Here is an 8,369-nt window from a genome sequence, read left to right on the forward strand (position 1 = left end):
TTTCTGCAGTACCTCTATCCAGGAACTTCTGGCTTTCATGGTTTCAGAAGATCAGTCTGGTGTAAGTCTGATAGGTTTACCTTTATAAGTTACTTGACCATTTTCCTTTGCAGCTCTTAATATTCTTTCTTTAATCTGAATGCTTTGTGTTTTGATTATTATATGGCAAGGGGATTTTTTTTTTTGATCCAGTCTATTCGGTGTTCTGTGTGCTTCTTGAACCTTCATAGGGATATTGTTCTTTTGGTTGGGGAAGTTTTCTTCTATAATTTTGTTGAATATATTTTCTGGACCTTTGATCTGCAATTCTTCTCCTTCTTCTACCCCAATTACTCTTAGATTTGGTTTTTTTTATTGTGTTCCACATTTCCTGAATGTTTTGTGATGAGAATTTGTTGGATTTGCTGTTTTCTTTGATTAGAGCGTTTAATTTCTCTATGGTGTTTTCAGAGTCTGAGATTCTTTCTTCTGTCTCTTGTATTCTGTTGGTTATGCTTGTTTTTGAAGTCTCTGTTCGTTTACCTAGATTTTCCATAGCCAGCCGGCCCTCGGTTTGTGATTTCTTCATTGACTCCATTTCAGTTTTCAAATCTTGAACTGTTTCCATTACATGTTTGATTGTTTTTTCTTGGTTTCCCAGAATTTCATTTATGGATTTACTCATTTCTTCAAACTTTTTGGTATATTTCTTTTCCATTTCTTTACTCATTTCCTCATTCTTTTTGTTACACTTATCTTCCATTTCTTTACAGCAGATTTTCACCTTCTGTTTAAGTTCCTCTATTATTTTCATAAAGATCCGCTTAGAGTCGATTTCTTCTATTTCTTCTGGAGTAGGGTGTTCAATTCTTCTAGTTTTGTGATCCCTGGATTCTAGAGATGTCATGTTGCCTTTCAGCTTGTTGGAGGAATTCTTGCATTGGCGCCTGCCCATCTCCTCCTCTCTGGATGAAACTCCTCAGCACTCTCTGGATAGAACTCCTCAGCACTCTCTGGATAGAACTCCTCAACACTGCAGCAGGGATATCTCTCTGGGTAGAAATCCTCAGCACTGCAACAGGGATAGCTGTTATTTCCAGGACCCAGGAGAAAAAAGGATGGCCACAGTGGGGACAGGGAGGGGTCCCGTGAAACACCGAAGACCCTGCTGCAGAAACTGAGGGGGGAGGGGCTGTCAACTGGCTATATTTTTAAAAAATTATTTTAGTTTTAGTTTATGTGCGTTGGTGTTTTGCCTACATGTATGACTGTGTGAGGTTGTCAGATCTTAGAGTTACAGACAGTTGTGAGCTGCCATGTGGGTGCTAGGAATAGAACCCAGGTCCTCTGGAAGAACCATTAGTGGTCCTAACCACTGACCCATCTCACCAGCCCCTAATGTATCTCTTTTTAAGTGGGAGATTTTACCATCCCTCTGCCCCAGCCTCCCAAGCACTTCACAAAAATGTGCCACAGTTGGACTTCCTTATTCTATCTTAAAGCCCTGTTCCCCATGGACCAGATCTACACAGACATTTATCAGCCCTTTTTTTTCTTTTTTTTTCTTTTGCCCCCTTGGGTTTTCAAGACAGAGTTTCTCTGTGGAACAGCCCTAGCTGTTCTGGAAATAATCATGTGCACCATGCTAGCCTCAAACTCACAGATATCTACCTGCCTCTGCTTCCCAAGTGGTGGAATTAAAGACGTGTGCCACCACTGCTTGGTGAATATGACAGGGGGCACTCTGATATGATATTTAATTCTTAAATTGGACTTTGATAATCTGCCTTAGTAGGAAGAAGTGGTCAAATAAGGGAATAGACCTTGGTTGTTAGTTTCAGGAGTGTAATCAAAGAATTATTAGCCAGTCAGAGGGCATTGTGGAGAAGGGCAAGGCCTGCCAGAGCTGTGTGCTTGAGTGGGCTAGTATCCCCTCAATAAAGCTTGTTTCTTTTTTGTTTGTTTTCTGGTTTTTTGAGACAGGGTTTCTCTGTAGCTTTGGAGCCTCAACTAGATCTAGCTCATGTAGACTAGGCTTGTCTTAAAATCAAGAAATCTACCTGCCTCTGCCTCCCAAGTGCTTGGAATTAAAGGCATTTGCACTACCACCTGGCTCAAAAAGTCTGTTTCTTATTTTGATTTTTACCCCTCTGAGAAAGACTGTTCTGGAATCCAGGCCTAGGCACATACTAGGTTGCTGTGCTGAAGACCTTTAAGTCCCAATTCATGCCTATACTTAATGATCAAGTTCTAAAGCAGTCTGGGTTACCTGATGCTGTGAAAGGGAATTACAGAGGAATTAAATCAAACAGGAAACAGGGAGTACCATTTGGTGGAGCCTGGCCAGCACAGTACAGCAATCTGAGGAGCCCCAAATGGTGACCTGCAATTTTTTAAACCTGTTCTTTGATGTGGGCTCTTAAAGGGAGTTAAGACTTTTAAGAAAAGTCAAAATAGGATGTCCACAGTAGGAAAGGCCTTTAATTCGACCACTTGAGAGGCAGAGGCAGGTGGATCTTTCTGAGTATGAGGCCAGCCCAATCTACAACACAAGTTCCAGAACAGCCAGCACTAAGACACAAGAAACCCTGTCTTGAAAAAAAAAGGAAAAAGAAAAGTCAGAATTGGTGTGGGAGAATTATCTTCATTCTGTCAATCATATTTTAATAAAACGCTGATTGGCCAGGCAGGCAGTATAGGTGGGAAAGCCAGACAGGAAGTAGGGGTGGAGCAAAGAGACTGGGAGTATTCTGTAAGCAGAGCTCCCTCAGCACTCCTGCGCAGACCACTGAAGAGGCAGCATGTAACTTGCCCAGCTGAGAAAGGTACGGAGCCGTATGGCTAAAATAGATTAGAATAATGGATTAAGATAAGTCATAAGAACTAATAAGAAGGCTGACCAAATGAGCCAATCAGTTTTATAACTTATAGAGATCCCTGTGTGATTGATTTCTCTTTGGGGCATGCCGGCGTGGGGTACCGGGCGGGACAGATACCCCAACAAGCCGGCCCACGTCATATTACACAGAATGAAGCAAAGTCAGGGAGTTTATTAAGATTAGCGAGAGTACACACGCATGACCTTGATTGATTGATTTTATGTGCATGAGTATTTTACCTGCATGGATGTGTAAAAAATGTGGGACCAAGTCAGGCCCCACATCAGGTGTAGGCCACACAAGGCCATGGCAGCCAACACAGGAATCAGTAAAAGCCATAAGCTAGAACCCCCCAGGGACCACTAACATCTAAAGGGAAGTACTTGACTTTCCAACCATTAGATGCGAAAAGACCAAAGATGTGCCCAAGCCCAGGACTCACTTATTCTCCTTTTACCAAGACCCCCTAGATAAATGTCAGCCAATCAGAATCCTGAATCCTGGAAATCCTGGCACCTCAACCTCTACTATTATAAAAGTCATACCCTGACTGGGCTTGGCACTCTCGGCTCCCAAATGCTGCTTCAGACAGAAGACAGTCCAAGCTTCAGCTTGAATAAAGGCTCTTTGCTTTGACACACAGAACTCAGTCTCCTTGTCAGTTTTGGGGGACTCTGTGATCTGGGCATAACATAAAACATGTGTGTGCCGGGTACCTGCAGAAGCATTGGATTCTCCACAACTAGCATTGGAGATGATTATGAGCCACCATGTGGGTGTTGGGCGTGGAACTCTGTAAGAGCAGCAAGTGTTCCTACCACTGAGGGCTCTTTCTGGGCCCCAGTGTAGATAACTTTACAGTCTCTATGTGAGCCTGAGTCTTTCTTAGAGTCAGTCATTGTTCAAAGGGTTGATTTAAGACAAAGTGAAAATATTAAGCAAAGTATCCAAATAAATTTGGTCTGAGCATGGTGGCACATGCCTTTAACCCCACCACTTACTTGGGAGGCAGAGGCAGGCAGATGTTTCTGAGTTCAAGGCCAACCTGGGCTACACAGTGAGGGAAAAATTGTGTTGGCCCGATAAAGCTCTCCACTTATGCAAATCAGACCAAATCAAATTAAATTAGCAAAAGCCCAGATTTAGTGGATCCCAGCACTCCCATGTAGCATTCCAGCCCACAGAGAGGAAACCACATGTTCCTTCTCTGGGTGGCAGTTTAAATACCCTGTGGGAGTGGTCTTGAGCATCTCAGGGAGGGGCCATTGTTTGGCAGGCTTTCTTGGAGGTGTAGTCTGGCCTGAGGCAACTCCCAGGGGATGGGGTTTGGGGTAGAAGTTTCTACCCATACATTCCACACTCTTTGGATATATGGATGTCAGGGGCTGAGGTGAAGCTTTAACCTAAACAGTGAGTTCCAGGAAAGCCAGAGATAAACAGTGAGACTGCATTTCAAAAAAAAAAAAAACAACGAAATTTAAGTTTGAACTGGAAGATGACTCATAATCTAAGAGTTCTTGCTACACTTGCAGAAGTCCTCAGTTTGGGTCCCAGCACTCACATAAGGCAGCTCATAACCACCTGCAACTCCGGCTCCAGTGCTTCAAGGCCCCTTCAGGCTGCTGTGGACACCTGTACATAACATACACACATATACATAAAATATTTTATTAAAAAATGAATAAATATATAAAGTGAAGTAAAAATGAGGTGACACCATGTGGGGGGACTGAGCTCTCCTTATGGCTCACAAACACATACATGTACATAACAATATTTTCTAAAAAATGAATAAATATTTAAAGTCAAGTAAAAATGAGGTGATACCATGTGGGGGACTGAGATGCAGAAATAATAGACTGAAGCCTCCCTCCAGGGAGGGAAATTCATGCCCTTTTCCCACAACTGAGTTAGAGATGAAAGCATTCAAGCATCTAGGGTACTGGAGCTGCTAGGGACCATTATTTCTGAAGTGTGTGTCCAAACTCAAGGCCAATGAACATCAATCACAGTCTCAGCTCAGCCACAAACATTTGTTCCTTTTCTCCTGCAGGGATGGTCACCGCACTAGCTCCAAGCTCCTGCCACCTCAGCTCTGTGCTCCTGTTGCCAGCAGGAGAACGATCTAGAGCTTTGTCCTTGAGAAGATGCTTGCGCCAATGTCCCTGTAGCTAGATGCAGAAAATGTTGTGGCTTACAGGACCTGTGCAGCAGTGTTTCCAGTTCCATTTATTTGCCTGCAAACTTAATGATTTCACTGTCTCCCTTCTGGTCAGAGTGCAAACTTGTACAGCCACTTTGGAAATTGGTACAGCAGTTGTTAAAAAATACAGAAACAATCTACCTCAAGACCCAGCTTTACATTTTGAACATACACCTGAAGTAGAATTTCACAGACTCCTAGAGAAAAATACAATTTATTAAAACAAAAACAGAAATCAATAAAATTATTCCTAATTATTCTGCTATACTCATAGTTCTGTGCCTAGCTCCATTAACACCAGAGGAGCTTTCTCTGGCAACTAAATGAAGCTGAGGCAAGCATTAAATGGAGCACTGGAAACCCTACAGAAGAAGAGGAGGAATGATTGTAGGAGGCAGAGGGTCAAGGACTCCAGAAAAACATGATCCATCAGGATCAAGTATGCAGTGTTCATAGGTGCTCACAGAGACTAAAGTGGGAAAAACCGAGCCTGCATGAATATGTTTCAGATTTTCTGCTTATAGGCTGCAGTTATTTAGCTTGGGGTACCTGTGGGACTCCTAACAGTGGGAGATGGATGCCTCTAACCCTTTCGCCTGTGTTGCGTCACTTTGGCCAGCAAAGAAAAACGCAACACTGGAGTCTTCTCAATTGCAGTTTAATCAGGAAACCTTGAATAATCTTCTGACCCCAGGGAAAGTCAGCCCACATCTAAAATAGCCCCTGGGTAGCCAACTCCAGCAAGCCACGTGGGAAATACAGATAGGTCCAGGTACACAGAAACAAGTCAGAGCTAAGATGAGGGCTGTGGAGTTGCCTTCCTCTTGGTGGCACGTTCCCCTACCCTGCTAGGTACACTACCTTACCTTGCGGTAGGGTAGTGTATGGCTCAGAGCTCTGGCCCTGGACCTGTAGTCCCAAGCGTCTGCCAGTGAAAGATGCTTTCCTCTTTCTGACCTCTTTTTTCCCTTCTGACCAGCACCATGGGATTTAATATGTGTGTGGTCCAGAAACCGGAGGAGCAGTATAAAGTGATGCTTCAGGAGGTGGAGCTGTGTAAAAATAGTCACCAAGACAAGCTGGGTCTGATGTTGGCTACCGCACAGATGATGAGGAGGACCTGGGCATCTCCGTTGGAGAGATTAATGGAATGGATGTCCAGAACCAAGAGGAGGCAGTGGCAATCCTGAGCCAGGAAGAAAACATCAATATCTCCCTGCTTGTGGCCCAGCCTGAGAGCCAGCTAGCAAAATCGTGGAATGACAGTGACAGAGATGACTTCTAGATGACATTGGGTCTGAGAATGAAGGGGGCCTTCGTGTCAGGAAGCTGAAGTCACCCCCTTCCCAGTAGACTGGAAATGAAGAGAAGGGTGGTCCTGATGGGGGCCCAGGCTTGAGCAAGAGACAGGAGACAGGATCTGGCCAGCAGGGTGGGCCGTTCTGATGAGAGTACCTGAAATGAAGATAGCTCTGAACAGGACCTGCTGGGGGATGAGCCCCCAGCACCACCAGCACCCAAGGAAGCCGGCTCAAGTTTGGCTTGCAAGGGGATGCCCTGCAGAACAGAGACATCCACTTCGGCATGAACTCTCTGCTGGTTGAGGGGTCAGGACTGGGAGGGGCTGACTTGCCTGGGTTCACTGATGAGGAGTATGAACGCTAAAGGGAGCTGCTGGAGATCAAGTGCCACCTGGAGAATGGTAACCAGTTAGGCTTCTTCTTTTACCAGGCCTCCACTGGCAACAGTGCACTGGACGTCAACCGCAATGAGAACCTAGGTCATGAGATGGCCATGCTGGAAGAGGAGCTTCGGCAGCCAGAGTTCAAGTGCCATAACATATTGCGGGCACAGAAGATGCAGCAGTTGTGGGAATGCAGTATGAAGGCTTGGCTGCTAGAGGAAGTGAACCTCTATGACCTGGCAGCCAGTGAGCCCCCAAAGCACCAACTGTCTGATATCTCTGAACTGCCAGAGAAATCAGACAAGGATAGCACAGCATTGGGGAGAGTTGCCGGAGCACTCGGCTGCTCATGGAGCTTTTGCCCCAGATCCCCCTGAAGCGATCTGCTGCTGGCAATTCCAATTTGATCCTGACCCTTTCTGGTCTTCCTGTCACCACCCACCCCAAAGGTCTCCTTCACCTGGAAGCCCTGCCATGTTCTGATCACTCTCTCGGATCCTGAGGTGGGCTGGAGACAGCACACAGAGGAGCATGTCTGACTCAGCACCAAGACAGGTGTTACTCTGGAGCATGTAGGCCCCGAAGGCAGCCCTTACCTTTCCAGTCATCATCGTGGCCAGGAGAGTGAGCTGTACCAGAGCTGTGTGCAGTTGACCCCGCCACATACCCTGGAGGATCTGGGCCATGACTCCTTGAGCTTGGCTAATGGTCCCCAGGTGGGTGGGGTGGTGGTCGCAGTTGTCAAAGAACACTATATGGAATGGAAGATGAAGGTGTGAAGTGATGTAACCTGCTATGTGGCCAAGCAGCCTGTGCTAGGGCCCTGACAATCCGGGAAGAGCGCAGCAGCGTGAGCACTGATGATGATACAGTGAGTGAGATGAAGATGGGCCGCTATTGGAGCAAGAAGGAGAGGAAGAGCACCTGATCTGAGCACCGGAGCAATGGGAGAGGCATGAGTTGATGACTCAGAGCAGCCTGGAGTGTCTGCAGGAGCAGCAGAATGGTAACAGCAAGCCTGAGCTCAACATTATTGCCCTGACACACCTTAAGACCATGAAGAAGTGAAACAAGAAGATCCTGGATGACGGTATCACCATCTAAGAGATGCTGGCCCACGGTGCCCGCTCAGCTGATGCAAAAAGGATCTACAACCCTCTGCTCTCTGTCACCAATGTCTAAGCTGCTCCAGCAAGAGCCCAGTCCAGACCTAAAGATCCTGTCCCACACCCTCCCTTAGAAGCTAGTGTGTGTCTATGTGTGTGCTTGCACGCTGTGCTCATGCACACACCTGTATTTGTATGTGTGCACAGGACTTTGGTAGTAGAAAACCCCTAGAACAGACACTACTCTTCCACCACATATTTCCTTCTCCCGAAGAGGCTAAGTCAATGGCCAGCATAGAGGGCATACCCATAAAGGCTACCTGTGTGTGCCTGCATGTTTGTGTATATACACAGTGCTCTTGATACTTTCTTGGAGAAAAGGAAGTCTGTGCAGACAGAAGTGAGTTGGAGTATCTTAAGTACAAGGGAATGTCCAGCTTCTTGCTAAGCATGGCCTCTCCCCACCCTGGAAGCCACAGTTACTTGTAGACAAAGGCAATCCTGAATTTTGTGGTTTT

General features: G+C 45.9%; 1 pseudogene; it reads left to right on the plus strand.

Annotated features, from left to right (window-relative positions):
* Nucleotides 1-6,044: 6,044 nt before the first annotated feature.
* On the plus strand, nucleotides 6,045-7,927 carry LOC146889303 (PDZ domain-containing protein 4 pseudogene; annotated as a pseudogene).
* The last annotated feature ends 442 nt before the right edge of the window (nucleotides 7,928-8,369 follow it).

The sequence above is a fragment of the Myodes glareolus genome, chromosome 6 (genome assembly GCF_982192425.1).
Source record: "Myodes glareolus chromosome 6, mMyoGla1.1, whole genome shotgun sequence".
Lineage (NCBI taxonomy): Eukaryota > Metazoa > Chordata > Mammalia > Rodentia > Cricetidae > Myodes > Myodes glareolus.